Raw genomic sequence first — 19,268 nt, 5'->3', positions numbered from 1 at the left:
TGCTTTTCTGTCATTTTGTATTATTAAGATTCTTTTAGATTTTATAGAATCAAACAATTTTCTGAAGTTCACAAAGCACGAGAAGAAAACCAGCACCTGGTTGTATTTGACATGTTTTCTCATCAGATCACATAAATTCCTGTTGGTATGGTTCATGTCTATATGCCATGATTCAATTTCAGTTATAACCAGTGTCATAGTCTGGCAGTTATAGCTATGGCACAGTTTTCTTTTGAAAGGATTGTGTTACGTCACTGTGACCATATATGTTTGATGTGTGCTTTATGGGATGGTATTGACTATAATGTGGAATACAATAAAACACTAATAAGTCACATTGTACTAACACATTTGCCACTAACACACTTTAAAGTGGAAACAATTTCTGTTTTTGGACCATAAATATATACTGTATTTTACTCTTTTGACATAAGAAATACTTTTAATGTGTATGATTGTAGCCGGGCCAGCAGTGGGTTGATATTATCCTGCTCCAGACCATTTTGTCCATTTTGTGTGAGAGATGGCTCCAGTGACTATAAACAGGACTTTGATCATAGAATATCCGAGGAGTACATGTAATGTCTCAGCTTTCAGCATTTAACTTTATAGCTGCATTGAATAAAATGTGACAGTTTATTCAGTGCAAATGATATCATGTTCTGGGAAAAGGGACAAAGTGCATGAGACTCAAATGTTGCAATACATGACTTTTAGATCATATTGAATTGCACTCCATTGTTACTGACCATTTCTCTTGAATCTGTCCTTCATCACACACATGTTCTGTTTCACATAAGAGGGAACAAACATACATCAGACATATATCAAACATATTGCTACGGACACACAGCAGGGACCCAAATGCAAGACATGGAGAGGGATGTGTGGTAAGTGGAGTTTTTATTGTAGGGGAGGATCGGGATGAGAGGCTGATGGCAGGGAAAAGGGATCCAGCGACAGCAGTGTTGAATGAAGATAATGTAGGAGTGTGGCTGGTGTGAGTGGGAGGGAATGAGGGGCAGCACTGCAGGCAGGGATGGAGGCTTGGAAGTTGCTGACAGGCAGGCGGACAAGCAGAAGGATAGGCAGGCGAGTAATTGTCTTGGGACACGAAAGAATTTAGCATGTGAGAGAAGAGGAAACTGAATCACTAGGAATATAAAATGAGTTGGCCTTGAATCATAGCTACCACCGTGGTTGAAACAACAATCTGGCTAAGAGTAGGTGCTGAGCCGGGGTAGATACACTGTAAGCTGATGAAGTGATGTGAGGCAGTTGAGCAGACTGGGAGAGGTGATGAACTGATTGTAGACAGGTTTGCAGGATGAGCATAGCCGGGAGCCAGGAGAATGAGGAAGGGGAACCACGCCCATGCCAACACACACAAAAACAACAAAACATAAACACAGAGAGACAGACAGGGGAGCACTGGGAACACAGGGAAGGGAATCTTCTGGTACCGTAACACATACAGTATATATTATAGTTGACCTACTGTTTGCCCGTCTTCTTGTTTAACAGATTGAGGAAACAATGAGTTTGCAGCCTTTAAAGTTAAACCTGCCAAACCCTAAATTGTCTGCTAGAAGGCATAAGATAATATTGTTCACAATAGACTTTACGATATAATGTAGTCCAATACAACACCACAAACTGACAATAAAGTTGAGTAAACATTTTGACAACATTTCACACAAAATTAGTTTTATTGCAAAACTTTTTGTATGGTCATAGTACAGTTTTACATCAGACTCCCAGTTTGTGTGACTCAGTGTACGCCAGCTCATGGCACTGACTCATTGGGATTTTTTTTTCTTTTTCTTGTTTGTGTGTCATTTGTGAGCAGAATCAGTGGCACAAGAGTTGGGAAAGGATTGTTTTGGGAGGATTACAAATTAGGTGTGACAGTGGTTGGCATCAATTGTGGCCTTTCAAATCAGCTCCTATAATCCTAATGCTCTCCTGTATACACACTCCTGTAACTGTGAATACTGTGTATGACATCCCAAGTGTGCCATTAATGGTGAATGTGGTCCCTTTTTGTATTAAATGGATGGTTCTGAGAATATTGAAAACAATGCAGTGCATTAGCTTCTGTCACAATCTGTTGCATGCAGAACACGTGCATGCTGTTGTTGCTATATACAGTGAAGAGGAAAGAAACTTATAAATATCTTGAGGATCTTTTCATGGAGCTGTGTGAACTGCTATGTGAGCTATCATGTTTGTGTTGTTTCCATTGGTTCCCCTGCATGTCAGTGGTGTTGCTGCTCCTGTATTCTGATGATTGGCAAAGTGGCTTTTTTGCATTGTGTTGTGTAGAGTAGTGTGGCACTTTGGTGGGCACAAAATCATAGACGTCTGTGTACTGTACATACTTTTCTGTCTTTCTAAAGTCTTTTGATGTTTGTGTGTACCTATATACCTAACATTTAAAAGAAAAAAAACTACTGCATCCCTAAAATTAAATGCTGCAGATGAAAGAGCTACCTGCACCGCCACCCACAGATAGCCAAAAAGAATTTATCAAACTAGTAATTCTTGACATCAAAATTACTGCCACACCTCTCTCTGTACCTCCCCTCACACTTTGGTGCAGTAACTTTCATTGTGAGTCACCAAAATGTGAAATGTGCAAAGGCGGGAAAACAACATGTTCCTGCCTGATGCAAATATCACTATTGCCAGTATAAAGCTATACCATGTACCATCTAGCCTGCGGAAGTTATATTGATTCCTAACCATGTTAATTAAATTGTTTATTTAATTAATTAATGATCCCATTAACACAACAGACACAACCAGTTAGGTGTAAACTTGGTGGCTACCAATGTACTCAGTATCAACTACCAGAATTCTTGATCAGATTCTCATCTCGTCTTTGTTGTTATCCAAGGTTAGGCCTCAAACATCTTTGGATGCCACTTAAAGAAACACTGAATAGTTACAACCCAAATGTTCTCTGAGATAAAACAAGAGAGAAGAGAAAAAAAAATCAATGGCACAGTTCCCACATTTCCTATTCTGCCACCTTTGTTGGCACAACTTCGGGGGCGCCCCCTCCTGTCCTGTCTTGTCTTGTCTCCTAAATGCTTGTTGGTACAATAAAAAAGATCCTGAAAGATTAATTGTACACAAGGGAGCCTCATTGGCAAGGCAGGGCCAGCTCTCCTACTGCCTCATGCCAATGCTCTAATCAAAAGCACCTTTGTGAGTCACTACAGAGCCTGGTGCTTCTTGGATTGAGACCTTGCCATGGCAATTGAACCCCTTAAACCTGATCCTCTCTGCTCTAGGTTCTTTTATGCCACTTCACTGGTGACATGCTGTTTTGAAACTCGGCTCTTCCTTTCATCATCATTCAATTATAAGTTAGGGAAGAGGTCAGCAATAAGTGATACATCCACTTGTTACTAAACATGTCTGAAACAAATTTCTACAGCTTGTTTGCGGGAATATTTCCCCTTTTTTGTCCCACATGTGATGAATGTGGAGAGGTTGATGGATTGGACTGGCTCCAATAATCTTTCATTCATCAAGCTGTTGTAGAAAATAGTGCGGAATCCTAAATTAAAATGACTCTAAAACATGATTGATTAATGAAACGTTTTCAAACTGCCAGAATGAGTGGATCCCTGAATTAAAAGCATAATCTCTTGGAGGCACTAATCATTTATATTGACCCTAAATTAGACACATTTGGTTTATTAAAATAAGAAACTACATTTTCCAGTAATGCTATTATGCTCCATGCATCCACAAACTTTAAGTAGTTAACTTAATTATGCTCTTGATACAAAATCCACAACAACCATTTAATATTATACAAGTATTGGAACACATTTATCCAGTAAATACCTGGTCTACATTCAACTTTGTGGTAAAACTTGTCATTACTCCTCTATATTAACCTGCCAACACACTGAACACTGAGGAAAACATTTCTCTGTGCTGCCAAATGCTCTGTTTTAATGCTACATTTAAAGATCCCAGATGGACATAAAATATATTGGATATAGTTCTATTTCAATAACCACAGCATTTAGAGCCACACAGCATTGAAGGCTGCGTTTACTCTGGCCATTCTATACCATCAGTGAAATATAGGCTTCCGTCTCATGGGTCATTTGCTTTTCACTTTCACTCTGATTTGTACTCATGCCATGTGATGGGAAGCTGAACATGTATTGAAATCATACATGCATCTGCACCTTTTTGACGGTTGACTGGCCCTGACAAGTTAGTGGAGTGGTGCAATCATCCATTCGTCAAGGCTGTTCAAACGTGACCTTAAACATGAGTTTTAAAGTGTGTTTTTAGTTGATGTGTGCCTGTTTATCTCTGACTTGCTCAGCCTAAAATAGATGTCCTTATATGACCTCTAAAAATAGATCATCATGTGTCTTCAGGGTTCTGTGTAGTAAGTTTTGTAACAGACATGCCTCAAATATCTTATTCACAACAAGAGACATCCTTCTTTTTCGTGTCATAGAGTTTTTTTGTGTTTATGTATATGCATTTGATAAGGAGAGACAAACAGAGTTCAAGCATGATTCCCAGAACAACAAAGAGTGAAAGTGAAAGAATCTGAGAGTTCGATGAGTGACATCTGTTTATGTACCTAGTGGGAGGCTGCAAGCATATCCTCTAGCAAAGTTATTCCCAAGCCCCTGACCTCAGAGACAGGAGACATGGTTTGATAACTGTGACGCTCCAAAGAGTAGGTGACAGTTCATTTAACCTGTTATTATGGTTGATAGGTGTGACATTTTCATCTTGTCGTTAAAGGTGACACGTTTTGGCATTCTCTGATCATGGAATGAATACATTTCTTCCAAGGTCAACTTCAGTTTATGTTTATCTATGACCTGTTATTCATCATAGTCACAATGCTCTCCCAATTTCCTGCTCTGTTATTTGTATTTATACAAAAGCAACTCCAAGCATTTCATGTTTATACAAGAAGAGCGAAGTATATTTTTTTATTATCCACTAACTGCATAATAGGCTAAATAGGCAGTTTGGTTATTTTGGAGGTCCTGGCCTTCAAACTGTTCAGAAAAAAATTAGTGAAAACACTAGAATGTCCTTCAGCCCTACAGCTTAATAAGTGTATCATCTGATTTTGATTCATCTGTAAACATCCTGGTATGAGTGAATATAACCTGAACAGGCATATTTGAAATGTACTTGAAAAGGTTTGATTCCAGTTAGAGAAAGAAACTAGTGGAGATTGAAGGCATTCTTAATTCAAAGCCTTTTGGATACACCTCAGCGGACATTGCAGACCTGGACCCCATAATCCCCAACTGTTTCCTCATGGGGCAGCAGGACACGTCTCTACCTCAAGTGATCTACCCTGACTCTGCAGTGGCGCCACAGCCAGTTTCTAGAAGACCACTTTTGGAGGCACTTTATCAAACATTACTTACCGAGTCTCCAGGCATACAGACATACAAGTTGGGGACACAGTGCTCATCACACTGTCAGCTGCCATGGTCCCTTTGGCCTGTTGGAAAGGTGACCCAGGTCTTCCGATGTTGTGACAACAGGGTTTGGTCAGCAGATGTGCAGGTCAAGAACAACTTATATGAGACCTGCTACCAAACTCATATGGCTGCCTGCCCTACCAGATTAAACACATTTGGCATTATGGTGTCATAGCCTTTTATGATGTTCAAATGCCCAGTGTGAATTTGGGGGCGGCTGTAAAAAAGGCCAATCAACAAGAAGGTGGCACCGTTTTACATCCTATAGTTCTGATTGGTTGTTATGGATCTTCATTTTGTTCTACCAGTCATGTACAACTGAGGTGAAACTAGATAGCGCAGCTCTAATTTCTGTTGAGAGAGTGTTAGCAAACGGTAGGCACCCACCTTGCGCAGGCAGAAGTAATATTAGACAGCTTGGTTTTGGGACTTCAGTTGCCTGATTTTGTTGGTGTGTTGGCTGTCATGTTCGTACAACAAAGTAAGTGATGAAAGTCTTTCTGTTTAATTGCCAAGAAGATGCTGTACAATTTTAATTGCTTTGAATCATAGAGTTTTTGTTACGGTTTCAGTACAGTTACAGTGGACCACATTAGAATTGTTTTTCAGTTTATTGCCATGATTGCACTTAACTACCGTAACGCTTGGCGAATGATGAAACATAGAGTTGTATGACGTGTGGATGTTACTAATTAATGCTTGGTGTGTAGGAATTAGTGAAGTTTAATATCATACTATGTTAAATCTACAGTTAGAGCTCATAATTATTATATATCACAATTCCTCGTCATGCTGTGCATGGTAGTAATGATAGATCATTTGCATTGTTATATATTTGGAGTAGTTTGGTTAAACTAGTCCTTGCACTAGGCTAATTTTCATCACTTTGGCTGAAAGGTTTAATAAGGTTTAATAAGTTTATTTTGTGATAATAATTTCCTCCATATCATGTGCATAGGCATATTATTATTCACTATTGTTTCATACTCTGTGTATTTCATTTACATTTGTTGTCAGAACCACACATATACCCACCTTTCCTTGCACATCTTCAAATGTGGCAACAATGAAGGAGCAGTTCGAGTGGAAATGAGCAAGTCTGTGATTTAACCCCTCTACTAAGAAACTGACTGCCAGTTCGGACACCCTGTAGTGATTCAGCCCCATGTATCAGCATGGATAGTATCTTTGAGCTATATTTCATTGATCCTTCAAGCTGGATTTGTGGATTACTACAGCAATGTCATAACAAGAGAAAACAAGCCTTACAGTTCAGGAGTGTTGGCAGACCTGTCTCCCTGCACATTTAGCTGATTATGACCTCACTGGACCAGAGTCTCTGAGGTGGTCATCACAACCAAGTCATCCCGACCAAGATGAAGATGATAAGGATTCTGCTGGTGCAGCAGGTTCATCCAGATCAACTTCACCAGTAAGCCAAGCCTCTAATCATGGGTGCATGGTAAATGAGCAGTCAAGACTCTGGCATTAGGGTCAGTCAGGCCCCTCATATGCTCAGCATACTGAGAGAGGAGAATGCAGAGCTTAGGAGGGTGTTACAGCAACATAGGTTGGAATTGGAAGGCTCCTCCAGGATCTTCACACAGGTGGCTTGAACAGCAGCAGAAGGGATTTGACAGTACCTACTTTACATAGAGACATTTCCCAGACTGGAGCTTACCAAAGAGACAGACATACACAATCCCCAGTTCATGCCTACGGGCGGAACATATCTGACCAATTAGAGAGGTGTGGTGATCCCTATACATCCTTCCATCGCTTGGCATCCAGAGTCAGCTTACCAGACTGATCCCACTCTCCACCCAAAGACCGTTCAACCCAGTGAGGGCTCATAGTGTCACTATGCTATTGCCCAGACAGGCCATGCCCCCTCAATTCATTCCCAGAGGACTTATAGGGGACCAACTACCACTATTCCTCATCTGACCTCTTCAGATCCAGGAGTGTTTGCTCAGCCAAGGATCGCATTGGAGAACCTCCTGCCTGAAGATACAACCAAGGTAAGGTAAAAGGAGAGATAGTTACAAAGACAGCCAACAAGAGGGAAGAGTGCTTCTGTCTTTTTTTGGCACAGAGAGACCGCTGTAACTTAAAGTGCCAGCTCTGGAGACACTGCCTCAACCAAGTAACAGCAGAAAGGAGAAATAAAAGACATATTACCCGTATTGTGACAACAATAATCACTTCTTGAACCACTGTGCTAACTTTAAGCAGCTGAGCTGAGAACAAAGGGATACCAACAACAACAACAACAAACCAACAACAAATGCTGGCATTGTGGTAGGGGGCACCAAGCAGCCAAGTGTACACTGAAAGCTCTCTGCAAGATGTGCAACCAGAAGCGTCTGCTTGTGCTTCACAAAGTTAATGAAAGGTCAGGGAAAGCTACAGACAAGGCCCAAGCTGAGAATACCAGTCTTGTGAGCACAGCAAGTGAGGTACTGTATATTGACAGCCCCACTGATAGTAGAAAGGTACTACTGAAAGTTAGTAAAATTCTATTGAGGAGTGGCGACAGGTCCCTTGAAGCCTATGCTGTGCTAGACGACGGATCAGAGTGGACCATCTTCCTTCATACAGCAGCTCAGCAATTAGACCTCAGCGGAGACCCAGATGAGTTGACTTTATCCACAATAAGGGAGGATTTGCAGATCCTTCAAGTGGCCACTGTTTCCTTTTCTGTATCTTCTGCCGCAGACCCCAAGAAAGTGTTCATTGTTCAACATTCGTTTACTGCCAAGCCTTTGAGACTAGCAGAACACACTCATCCAGTCAAGATGTTGCAGTGTAACTACAAGCATCTGGCTGGTCTACCCCTGCAGCAATTAACCAAGGTGCATCCAGTGCTCCTGATAGGATCCGACTGTCATCATTTAATCACCCTCATTGAACCTGTACAACTCGGGCCCCCAGGAAGACCAGCAGTCGTAAGAACACGTTTAGGATGGACTCTTCAGGGGCCAGCTGAGGGGCTCAAGCACACTCTCTCTCCACATCAGTGCCTCTTCACATCAGCCTCCTCCTCCACCAAACTTTATGCTCAAGTGGAAAAGCTCTGGCAAATGGATGGGCTTCTTTATCGGAGTGAAAATCTTGTCACCAGATTCCAACAAGACCAGACAGCCATCAACCTGCTTAAGGAAAAGACAGTGAGGGTCAACACATCACTGCTCAGGATAAAGGACATGCCACAGCTAAGAGCACTAGCAGAGGCAGCTTTACCACAACTGAGGGGTATTGAAAAGAGACTTGAGAAAAACCCTGAGCTTGTGCTACTTACCAGGCGGAGGTTGCAAAACTGGAGCAGGCTGGTTACACACTCAAGTTAGACCCAGACCAAGTAGAGAAATCAGATAAGGCCTGGTACATTCCACATCACCTAGTGACTCACAATGGGAAAACCGGGTTGTGTTCAGCTGCTTGTTTCAGTACCAAGGACGCAACCTAAATGAGCTCCTGCTACCAGGTACAATATTGGGGCCCTCTCTACTTGCTGTTCTCCTCTGCCTCAGGGAGCATGCTACCACCTTCAGTAGTGATATTTGGGGCATGTTCCATCAGGTGTGCTTTCTTCAAGAGGATAAGTCGCTGCTAAGATTCTTGTGGTGGAACATGAACCTTCCCATTGGGACCATGTGCAGCCCGTGCTGCACAGAATTTGCCCTGCATAAACATGTGTTCGACCATAGCCAGCCGCAGAAAAGATGTGAGGGATTGCATTGAGAAGTCACTCTATATAGACAACTGTCTACATAGTCTACCTTCAGAAGAAGCTACAAATACCTTGTTGATAGGTTTCGTACCCTCTTGGCAGCAGGGGGCTTTGACCTATGGGAGTGGGCTTCCAATCTCTTATCAGTCATCAACTAACTAGTCAACTCATCAACTAATTTATCAACTGAAAAAATGTCCACAGGTAATAAAAAAATTAAACTAAAAAAAAAAAAATAATATGGCAGCCTCCATCAACTTCCCACTGCTTTTGAAAATGATTTTTACATCAATTGCTTCAAAAGTTTGTTCCTGAGTTTGAATGAAAGTAAACACAGGAACTAACTGCCTGTAGCAGCATTATGGCTAACTGAATCCAGGGCAGTTTGCTGGCTAACCAAACCACCCACATATTGATCCACGGACACCAGTTTGTTTACGTGTTTGAAGCTGACTTTCACTGTAGTTAGACTGTAAGGAAACTAAAAAAAACAAATACAATGACGAGCTATTATGAGGACGATCCTGTGTCATTTCACTTTGAATGGCTAAACGAAGAAAAACGAAGAAAAATGAAGAATGGAAGCACAAAGGCAACAGACAGTCAGGAAAGTCAATGTACAGTAACTGTTACCTCAGAGGAACTGCTATTTTCCTTCAGTCACTGCTCTCCTGAAGAGAGAAGAGGAAAACTTTTTCTGCAGAGTGGGACCTGTTGCTGCCAGATTGAGAAAATCAAGAAGTGTGCATGGATGAGAGTATTACCAGCTGTGTAACTACTACAGATGGATTTACAGCGTTGATCAACATTGTCGTCCGGGAGATTGTTTCACTTCCACAGAATCAACTGGATGAGAGGAGCGAGGCCAGCTGGATCAAATGTTCAGCTCCAAAAAGTAAGAAAAATGTGATTACAATACATAACTAGGAGGAATTACAGTATGTAAGTCTTTATTGTCCAGTGGTAGTCTATGAAAAGTGTGTATCTTGTCATTTTCAAGCAATCAAACTATTTATATCGCACTTTTCAAACAAATAAAATGCAATTCAAAGTGCTTTACAAGCGATAAACAAAATGTGGGATGTTAAAAATTGATTTAGGGAGTAATGCGCACCAAAAAGCAATTAAAAAAGCAAAAAGGTTCATATCTATATTTTCAGCTCCTCTCAGATCCTCTTGAAGGCTAATCACTACTTCTATTTTATCCTGATTGAGCAATTCTGTGACATCCGAGCCTTTATATCTAAAATTCCATTAAAAAGTGAGTCAATCGGCCTGATGTCATCTGGAGACACAGCCACATAGAGCTGAGTGTCATCAGCATTGCTGTAGAAAGTGATGCTGTGCCTCCTGATGCCCACTGCCCAGGGGCAGCATGTACAAATTAAAAAGTAACAGTCCTAAAATTAATCTTTGTGGTACACCACAGGTAACCTCATATTGTTTGGAGGAGAGGTAATCTATGGATACCAAAAAATTTCTTATGCAAAGATAAACCATAAACCAGTTAAAACCAATGCCAGACAGGCCAACATGCTCAGTTACTCTATCTGAAAGAATCTGGTGGTCACAGTATCAAAGCCAGCACTCAGGTCAAGTAGCACCAGAACTGAAGGCTTGTCGCTGTCATGATTTGTTGTGATATCATTCACTACTTTTAGCAGGGCTGTCTCTGTGCTGTGATGTGTCATAAAACCTGATTGAAACATTTCTATTTCAGTGGTTGAGTTTAAAAAGGTGCTTATATGATTAAAAACTAGTTTCTCTAAAATTTTGCTCCAAAAAAGTAGATTTGAAATTGGTCTAATATTGCTGGATGTTAAAATATCCAGGTTCCCTTTCTCTAAAAGAGGTTTTACTAAAGCAGTTTTAAAATCAGTGGGGAAGACACCAAGCTGTAGGGAGTGGTTTACTATGACAAGGATGTCTTCAGATACAGAATTAAAAATAGTTTTAAAAAGGGAGGTAGGAATTGGGTCAAGGGAACACGTGGAGGGCCTCAGTTCTGTTACTGTCTTCTGGAGAGTTTCAGTATCAACCAGGTCAAAAGGTTCCAACTTGACATCACTCTGTACACAGGATATAGGTAAAATACATTGTGCTTGTTCTGCTGATCTAATGTTGATTATTTTCTCCCTGAAGTAGCCAGCAAACTCTTCACATTTAGAACCTAGAAGCTGGATACTGTAGTTAAATGTGGGATTTACCAGAGAATCTATTGTACTAAAAAGAAGTCTGGGATTGTGAATGTTGGTGTTGATCAGGTTTGATAAATATGCTTGCCATGATATTTGAATTGCCTTGTTGTCATTTTTAAGTTTTTCATTGAGTATATTGTGATGTATCACTAATTTTGTTTTTTGCCATCTGCGCTCTATGGGACAACCTTTTTTGTAATTATTTCCCTGGTTTTAATTGGAGCGACTGCATCAAGCACTGTTTTCATTTTATGGCTAAAATCATTAACTCTTCAGAGGATGATGGTAAGATGTTATTTTTGTAGGTTGCAATATGTGATGTAAGGGTTGTAGCTACTTCAGGGGTAATGCAGTGTTTTTTGACAATACATTTTGTGGTACTTTGCAGAGGATAATAAAAACTGTTAAAAATCACGCAGTGGTGGTCAGACAGAGTCAGATCAGTGACAGAAGATATAATGATGTTAAGACCATATGATATAATTAAATCCAAGGTGTGTCCATGTTTGTGAGTCAGTATGTTAACATGTATGTTAAAATCACCAATTAAAACACAGGTATCATAGCTCGTGTATCATAGCTGAAAACTCTGTTAAAAAAGAGGGGACAGATAATTTGGGACATCTATGTACACTCACTGCAAGGAAGTGAGCCTGAGAATTTTTATAAAGTAGCATTATATTCAAAGGCATGAAATGTGCCTGGGTCCACATCCTTGCCCTTCAGTGTCTCTGTAGATTGCAGCTGTCCCTCCACCCTTCTTCCTCTCTCTGGATGAGTAGGAAGAGGTGTTAAGTATTGTAATTAATGATGGCTCCACATTCTGTATTATGTAATGCTGCCATCATTAATATTATTAATAACACAATAAACAAAGTGTTATTAATAACACTTCCTGCGGTTACAACTCAAAATGCTGTGGCCTATAAGTCTGCAGCCAGCAATTATCATTTCAGCTTACAGTATGTGGCTAAAGTTGAGAATCCTGATGATATTACTCTCTTTGGTTATGTTAAAGGGAACAAAAACAAGCACCATTTGAACTGCTGTGTGAACAACTTTGACCTGAGGAAGATAACACTAAAATTCATGTGAAGGTAAGCTTAAGATTACATCAATTATGTTCCTGACTATATCACCTGTTTAAGTTATGATGTCATGATGGTTTTTGAATGTGCAAAACTAGTGGTAAATACTTAATTAATATAAGCTCTTTTAGTTTCTGATAAATTCACTACAAAGAAACCAATATGTAATTTTAATTTCTTAAGATGTTTTCTGGAAAAGACTGTTATTTGGTACTTACTAATACTTAATTCCTATTATTGCAAGTATAACTTAGAGAGCCTTTCAGTCAATGCACAGCAGGCCAGCTTAATATGCAAAAAAGAAAATGAAGAAAATGTGAAATTCGTCTACAGACAAGAATATGATTCAACATAAATGCCGAACAGTGTCCAATAACAAATGAATAATAAATGAATATTTACTTGGGTTTCAATGGGACAGTTAATTTAAGGAAATCTCTCACTTCCTCATAAGCTCAACACAACTAACTACAGCTTTTGGACATACTGTATAAATCTGTGAACAATTTCTTGCTTGATTTGAAATGTTAGAGTCACACATGCCTGCAGGGTGCTGGTGTTACTGGCAGGTGTGTGATGCACACAGATGGTTGTTGTTCTTCCAGTCCTGGCCCACAGTTTGCTTGACATTTGCTGAAATGATGCAGTGTGCTTGACCCATGACCCTCTTCCCTCCTCCTGTCTTTGCTTTCTCTTCAAACACCACTGGAGGGCGGTAACAGGGACCTCTCTGCCCCTGCGCTGAGCTTGTTTGACACACGTATTCACATATTTTGAGAGATCCCGTTTAACATGCAAATCAGATGGACCCAGAGGATGCACGCTGAATAGACTGGCTTATACTCAGCTCATTCAGAGAACAGTTTTCAGGTTCACAATTGGGGCTTAAAATGGACACCAGTGAACTGTGCGAATGTACTCATTGTGGGTGTGACGACACTTGATTAAAGGTGAAAGGTGAGCTCCCTTTTAAGATCCGTATTATTCTTTTCAGAGAGAATACAAAATGGTTGCCACAGCAGGCCGTGCAGGGTGGCACTGGCTTCTGCCTGAACTGTGTGAAAGTTCTGGATTAAGAATTTTTCACAGATGCTTTTCCACAAGTATTGTTCTTCTTTTAGACACTGTGGTCAGGAGTGATGTCCCATGTTTCTTACTGACCATAGTGAGCTCACTGACTGAAGCTCTCAGCTGTGAGAGTGCTGCCGGGACTGCTGGTTCAAGTTCTGACTGATACAGCCCATGTGGGATGAGACCTGCCTGCCACTGTCTGGCTTTGTCAGTATCTCGATGTAGCCCAGCAGAGAGATGCTGTATATTCTAATTTAAACATCTTTTTTGCGTTGTGTTACTTAGGTCACCTTTGATAAAGAGTTTCTTACCTGTAAGATGTAATTGTAAACAGTCTTGTATCGCACCCAAGAATCCAGACTGACTGCTGCTCTCTGTGTTTGAATTCCAAGTTGTTGGGGATTGCCCGTAAGCATGAAATTGGCTCTGAGGCAGGCAGGCCTGTCTAATAGTATATCAGAGGTATTTGATATCCAATTATAACCGTGAAGCCTGAGAGGAGATAACAATTACAGCCATGTGTGCAGTAATTTTGTGTTTTTTACAGCTAGACGGTCTCACAAAAGAGGCTCCTCTTAATATGTAAGTTGTCTCACATGGGTTTCTGTGGTAATTATACACAGAACACACACTGATTTTTCCAAAGAAATAAGTTTATACAAACAAAGTTAACTCCCTCTGTTCAAATCCAAAGCAAATCCAGCTTTGGCAAGGCAACCAGTTTGGAAGTATTTTTCATGACTGAGTAAAGTGTTTCTTACCATTTTTAGAAGTGAATGTATGATGTTTACATATGAGTTCACTAACCGCTTTCACAATCAAGCTGTGATAATTCTATAAACAATCAGAACTGGTGTCGTGAAAGATGCAGTGCTTTGCTGAATGGTATCCAGGTTTTGCACAATAGTTACCCTGTCAGACCCAGTTTCCACTGCTGACTGAGGTTTGTTCTGATGATGAGTCCGGCTGCTGTTAGTCACAGCCCTGGTTTATTTCTGACTAAAGGCTGCGGTTGGAGGCAACACAGAGGTTAGTAACTTTTCAACAACTGCCCTGTCCCTCCTTGGTAATCAGTGTGCTGTAATAATTTCTTAGGAGGACTTGACTCAGACTTGGCTTGGCTCATCATAACTGTTAATGTGCATATAAGTTTTCATTTTCTGCCTAGTCTTACTGTTTAATATGCATGTAATGCTGTTTGGCTGCTTCATATGCCCGCTGCCTCCATACTCATGCAGAATGTATCTCTTTATGGATGTAAGGTTTGTGTGTGTTCATCATATGTCAAATCAAAATGTAGTGAACACTGAAGCGTCATCAGTTTGTCATTGTAGCTCCAATTAAATTGTCTTTTTTTTATTCTTTAAACACAACTTCTAGTCTTCAAACAAACCTTCACATCTGTCTCCTTAAATCAAGCCTGTAAAACCGTCAGAAGCGTTGCATGTCTAAGAAAAGCCTAGCTCAACCTGTGGATGTATCTTTGGAAAGAAAAACTGAATAAACAGAATAGTTTCATCACTTGACTTTAATTCACCTTGAATAAATAAAAAAATATCTGTAGGATGGGGCTGATGAACTCTGCTGCAATACGCTGCTCTGTTACTTCACATGATGCAGAATATTTTAACAATGTGTCCTGGATGTCATGATACTGTGTCTTCATTATCTTGAGCACTTTTTTTTGGAACAATGTAAAAAAAAAATCCATATTGGCCATATACCCAGATACTATATATCTGTGATAAGCTATAGTTGACTGATATTGGCTCTTTCTATACAATATGTATCCTGCATATCAGTCAGCTTTTAGCCTTGACAATTTCTGCAACAAACAAACTGCAGCTGCTGTTTATTAGCTATCTTTCCACAAGAATGCTTGGATTTTTGTGTTTTTCTTATTTCAGTATTATTTTATCCAAACATGTTCTTCTCATCATGGTTAATTTCTGTTTCAAATTTGATCATTTAATTTTTGTGGATTTACCCAAGATGTCATTTGTGATTAATAGTGAAAATATGCATGCCAACAATATGTAACAATATAACTGATTTTGAATTTCATCCGATATAGTGGCTAGCCACTATTTTATGACATACTGTAGATTTCTTTATTTATTTGAACCTTCTACATAAGGACATAGCATGGGGAAACTTCCATTTTACTACTTGATAACAATAATTCAGTCAAAAAATATGATTAGTCTAATTTTGTCATCCACATAGTACAAAAGAGGGATTGTCTTCCTGTCATTTCAATAGATCAAGTCAATCAATAGATTGCAATGACAGAACATTGTCCTTACATTGTGGTGCTTTCTTATAAAATATGGACTAAATAGTATGAATTTATGCATGTGTGGTACATTTAATTTTAATCATTGAGTTTTGATCACTTTAAACATATTTACGAGCAAAGCTGTTGAGATCATTGAGTCATCAAGTTGTATTTGTATGACATTAATGCAGCATAAACTAATAATAATCTCATATTAATAACAAAGTTGGTGACAGAGAGTCAGACAGACACATTCAAAAGAGGAGAAACAATACAAACACTTTTTTTATTTCATTATGCCTGCCAAGTTTCATGTTCTTTTTCAAATACAGATGATAGTTTGTGTTATCCCATGTTAATTGGGTCAACATGTATGCTGTATTAATCCACCATTTGTATACAAATTTTGGATAAAATTAGATTAGAAGTAATGCAATGAATATTTCTGGAATGTAAACAGCTACAAACAATTCTTATCCCCATTTTTTCATAGTCTGTAAAAACAACTAATGTGCTAACAACTAATTAATTGTATCTACTACTGTACGCAGATATCTACACAGTAAGTTATTTAAGAGCTGTGTGTGATCAGTAACAGCTGTGTGCTGCACTACCTTGTTGAACAAATGTCAGGTCCTGAAGGCCTTGATAGTAGTGTATAGTGTCAATGCAAGCCAATGAAATGCTGAGTGACGTACCAGCGTGAGAGAGGGCTTTTACAGTGAGAAATTCAGATGGACCAACCAGGTCACTTCAGCCTGCCTTGAGGCTGACAGGCCTGTTGTTTCTTAACTGAGGTCACAAGTGGTTTCAGGCATCAATTAGTCAATCCTCTCCAACAGCCTGACCTGCTGTGACCCCATCTTGTGTTTGTTTTTTTTTTCTTTTCTTTTTCTCCTTCTCACATACACGTTGCTGTATCACACAAGCTCTGCAGCATGATCAAACAGGCCATATGTTCTGAAATATAAGTGCAGTTGCTAAAGTTACTGTTTCACTGGTTGCACTCTAGGCATCACAATCAATTACCTATAGAAAGAAAGTACCCAGTAATTGATGTAAGTTGTATGCTGCTCATGTGAGTGCTTAAAGCTGTCAAATCCTTTCAGTGATTGATCACCACCACATTTGTGTTGGTGTTTATCCAAAGCTGTGTGTGTGTCCAACCTCCTTCTCTTGGCGATGACTGTGTGTCATTAAAATGGAATGCCTTGCTACTTGGAAAAAAAGCTAACTGCTGCTTTAGTGTAAATCAGTGTTTTGTGCTTCCTTTATGGCTTTCCATCTTGTACAAAACAACACACACTCTGATTCATACTATGTCATACATATAAAAATAGCTGTGTGGTCATACTATAACTATTACATTTATGACTGTTACTTACTACATCGCATACCCCATACAGTACAGTAGCTCATCATGTGATCATCTGATCAGGATGCTTGCCTGGAAGAATATAAATAGAGTTTTATCTCCTCTGATTCAGTTTTCCTGTTTGGAATGTGGACTGCTCCCGAGGGCAAGAGGGCTGTCTGGCTCAGGCTGGCCGCACTGCAGTACTTTCTCAGGATAAAATATCAGTCCTAATAACCTCAGACGTGCAGGCCAGGGGGCATAGAGGGATTCAGGCAGAGAGGGATGCAGATAGTACAGTAGATGGGAGAAAAATAAACACAGCGGCTAGGTAAGCAGGGGGACATGCAGAGAGACATGCAGGCAGGCAGATGTCCCTTCTGCTGAATCTGTTGTGACCACAAGACTACATTGCACAATGAAGGGATATATTTACTGTAATTGTACATACTTTACCTGTAATCAGCTAAATGGAGGACACTACTATACAGTATTTTTCTGTGATTAGTGTAGATATCACCATCAAATGTATGTGTTAAAGCTGCAAGTAGTGATCATTTTGTCCAATGTCCTAAAGCCCAAGATGATGTCATAAAATGTCTTCTTTGTCCAACCAACTGTCCAAACTGAAAGATCTTCAGTTTACTATGAAATAAGACAAAAAAAGCAGCAAATACTCACACTGGAGAAGCTGGAATCATCAAATGTTTCGTGTTTTTACTTGAAAAATTACTTAACAATTAGTATAAAGTAGTTGCTGATTATTTTTCTGTTGATCGACTAAACAATGAATTGACTAATTATTTCTACTCTATAGTGTGTATGTCCACCACATAATTCAAATGAATAAATCAGCTATAAAACAGTTAGATAATAAACCAACATAACACTGAGTTCATTGCTTCTTATTTTGAGTTTTTAGATTCTTCTCATCGTTCGTTGGTATATTTGGATCGACAGACACTTTTTTCTTCCTCCAAGTAAATAGTCACAAATTCAAAATGAAAAGAAACTGGGGTATAACAGAAAAAAATACTGATATTCAGTGGCATATTCTTTTATGTTGCCTAAGCGTTGTGAAATCTTGCTGGCAGATTCCAGTGTCACAGAGAAACAGAAAAATAAAAGACTTGATGGGCAAAGCCTAAAAAAGAGGCAGGCCCCTGGGATCTAGAAGAGAGGGGAGAAAGGAGAGGCAAGGAGGGAGAGGCAATACTAAAAATACCCTGAAAGAGCTTCTCACGCTCCTGTCTTTATCACAAGCAGCTGAAACCTCAAGAGGATATCCCACAGACCTGCCTACTCTACCCATTTACAGGGAGAGCTAGGGGATCCAACTTTCAGAGTGCTAGTAGTATTATGAAACCAGTCCAACTTCACAGCTCCATGTCAAACTGTTCGGATGTTAGTTTAAATATTCAGCAATAATTATTAAAGGTGCAACTGAGAGTTAAGTATTGACATCAGTGTGACTGTTCAGATATGTGATTTGCAAATGGTGTAATTATAGCAAGCTTTTACATGACCCGCAGTGAACCTAAAGTTGAGATGCTCAGCAGACAAACTTTCAGGGTCGTTCTTAACACATTACACATTTCAGTATGAATGCCAAACTTACATCAAGTGAACATTTACAGTACACAACCCTAAGGGCAAGTTTTTCCTCCTTGTTCTTATTATCTGGAGTGGCTGTTTCAGAAGTTTGACTCAAGACTTGCTTTCCTTTGATGGTTCAATCCTCAATGTCGGGTATCCAGAGTAGTGTATTAATTCAGTAGCAAGGATGACTTTTAAAACAAGGAAATATCAGTGTTGTGGTGTGAGAGTTTGTTCACTTGAGCAGTAATTCAGATCTTGTATCAGTTCTGCCTTGCAGCCCTTAATGAATCAGCTAATAGATTGTAGATAAGATGTTCTTTTCAGAGGTCTGTTAAGTGCTGGCTCCAAAAACAAAAGCAGTGTGAGTGTTATGCCCCCCTTGTTCTTTGAGAAAAAGAACATTTTTATTGCTGATGGAAGACTGAAAATGTAGAAAGGAAATGTCAGCCACAAGC

General features: G+C 39.7%; 1 protein-coding gene across 4 annotated transcripts in view; it reads left to right on the top strand.

The window, feature by feature from the left end:
* The window catches only part of tspan9a (tetraspanin 9a), a 166,907-nt gene that overhangs the window by 4,166 nt on the left and 143,473 nt on the right, over positions 1–19,268 (top strand). For 2 of the 4 annotated variants that reach the window (XM_042412468.1, XM_042412469.1), the window contains exon 2: positions 12,442–12,520. The exons of the other annotated variants lie outside the window; for them this stretch is intronic. The gene's annotated coding sequence lies outside the window, so the exon portion shown is untranslated. The remainder of the gene's footprint in view (positions 1–12,441; positions 12,521–19,268) is intronic. 4 annotated transcript variants of the gene reach the window in all.

Source organism: Thunnus maccoyii, chromosome 5 (assembly GCF_910596095.1).
Source record: "Thunnus maccoyii chromosome 5, fThuMac1.1, whole genome shotgun sequence".
NCBI lineage: Eukaryota > Metazoa > Chordata > Actinopteri > Scombriformes > Scombridae > Thunnus > Thunnus maccoyii.
The sequence above is the reverse complement of the archived record's forward strand: the minus strand, read 5'-3'. Positions and strand labels throughout refer to the sequence as shown.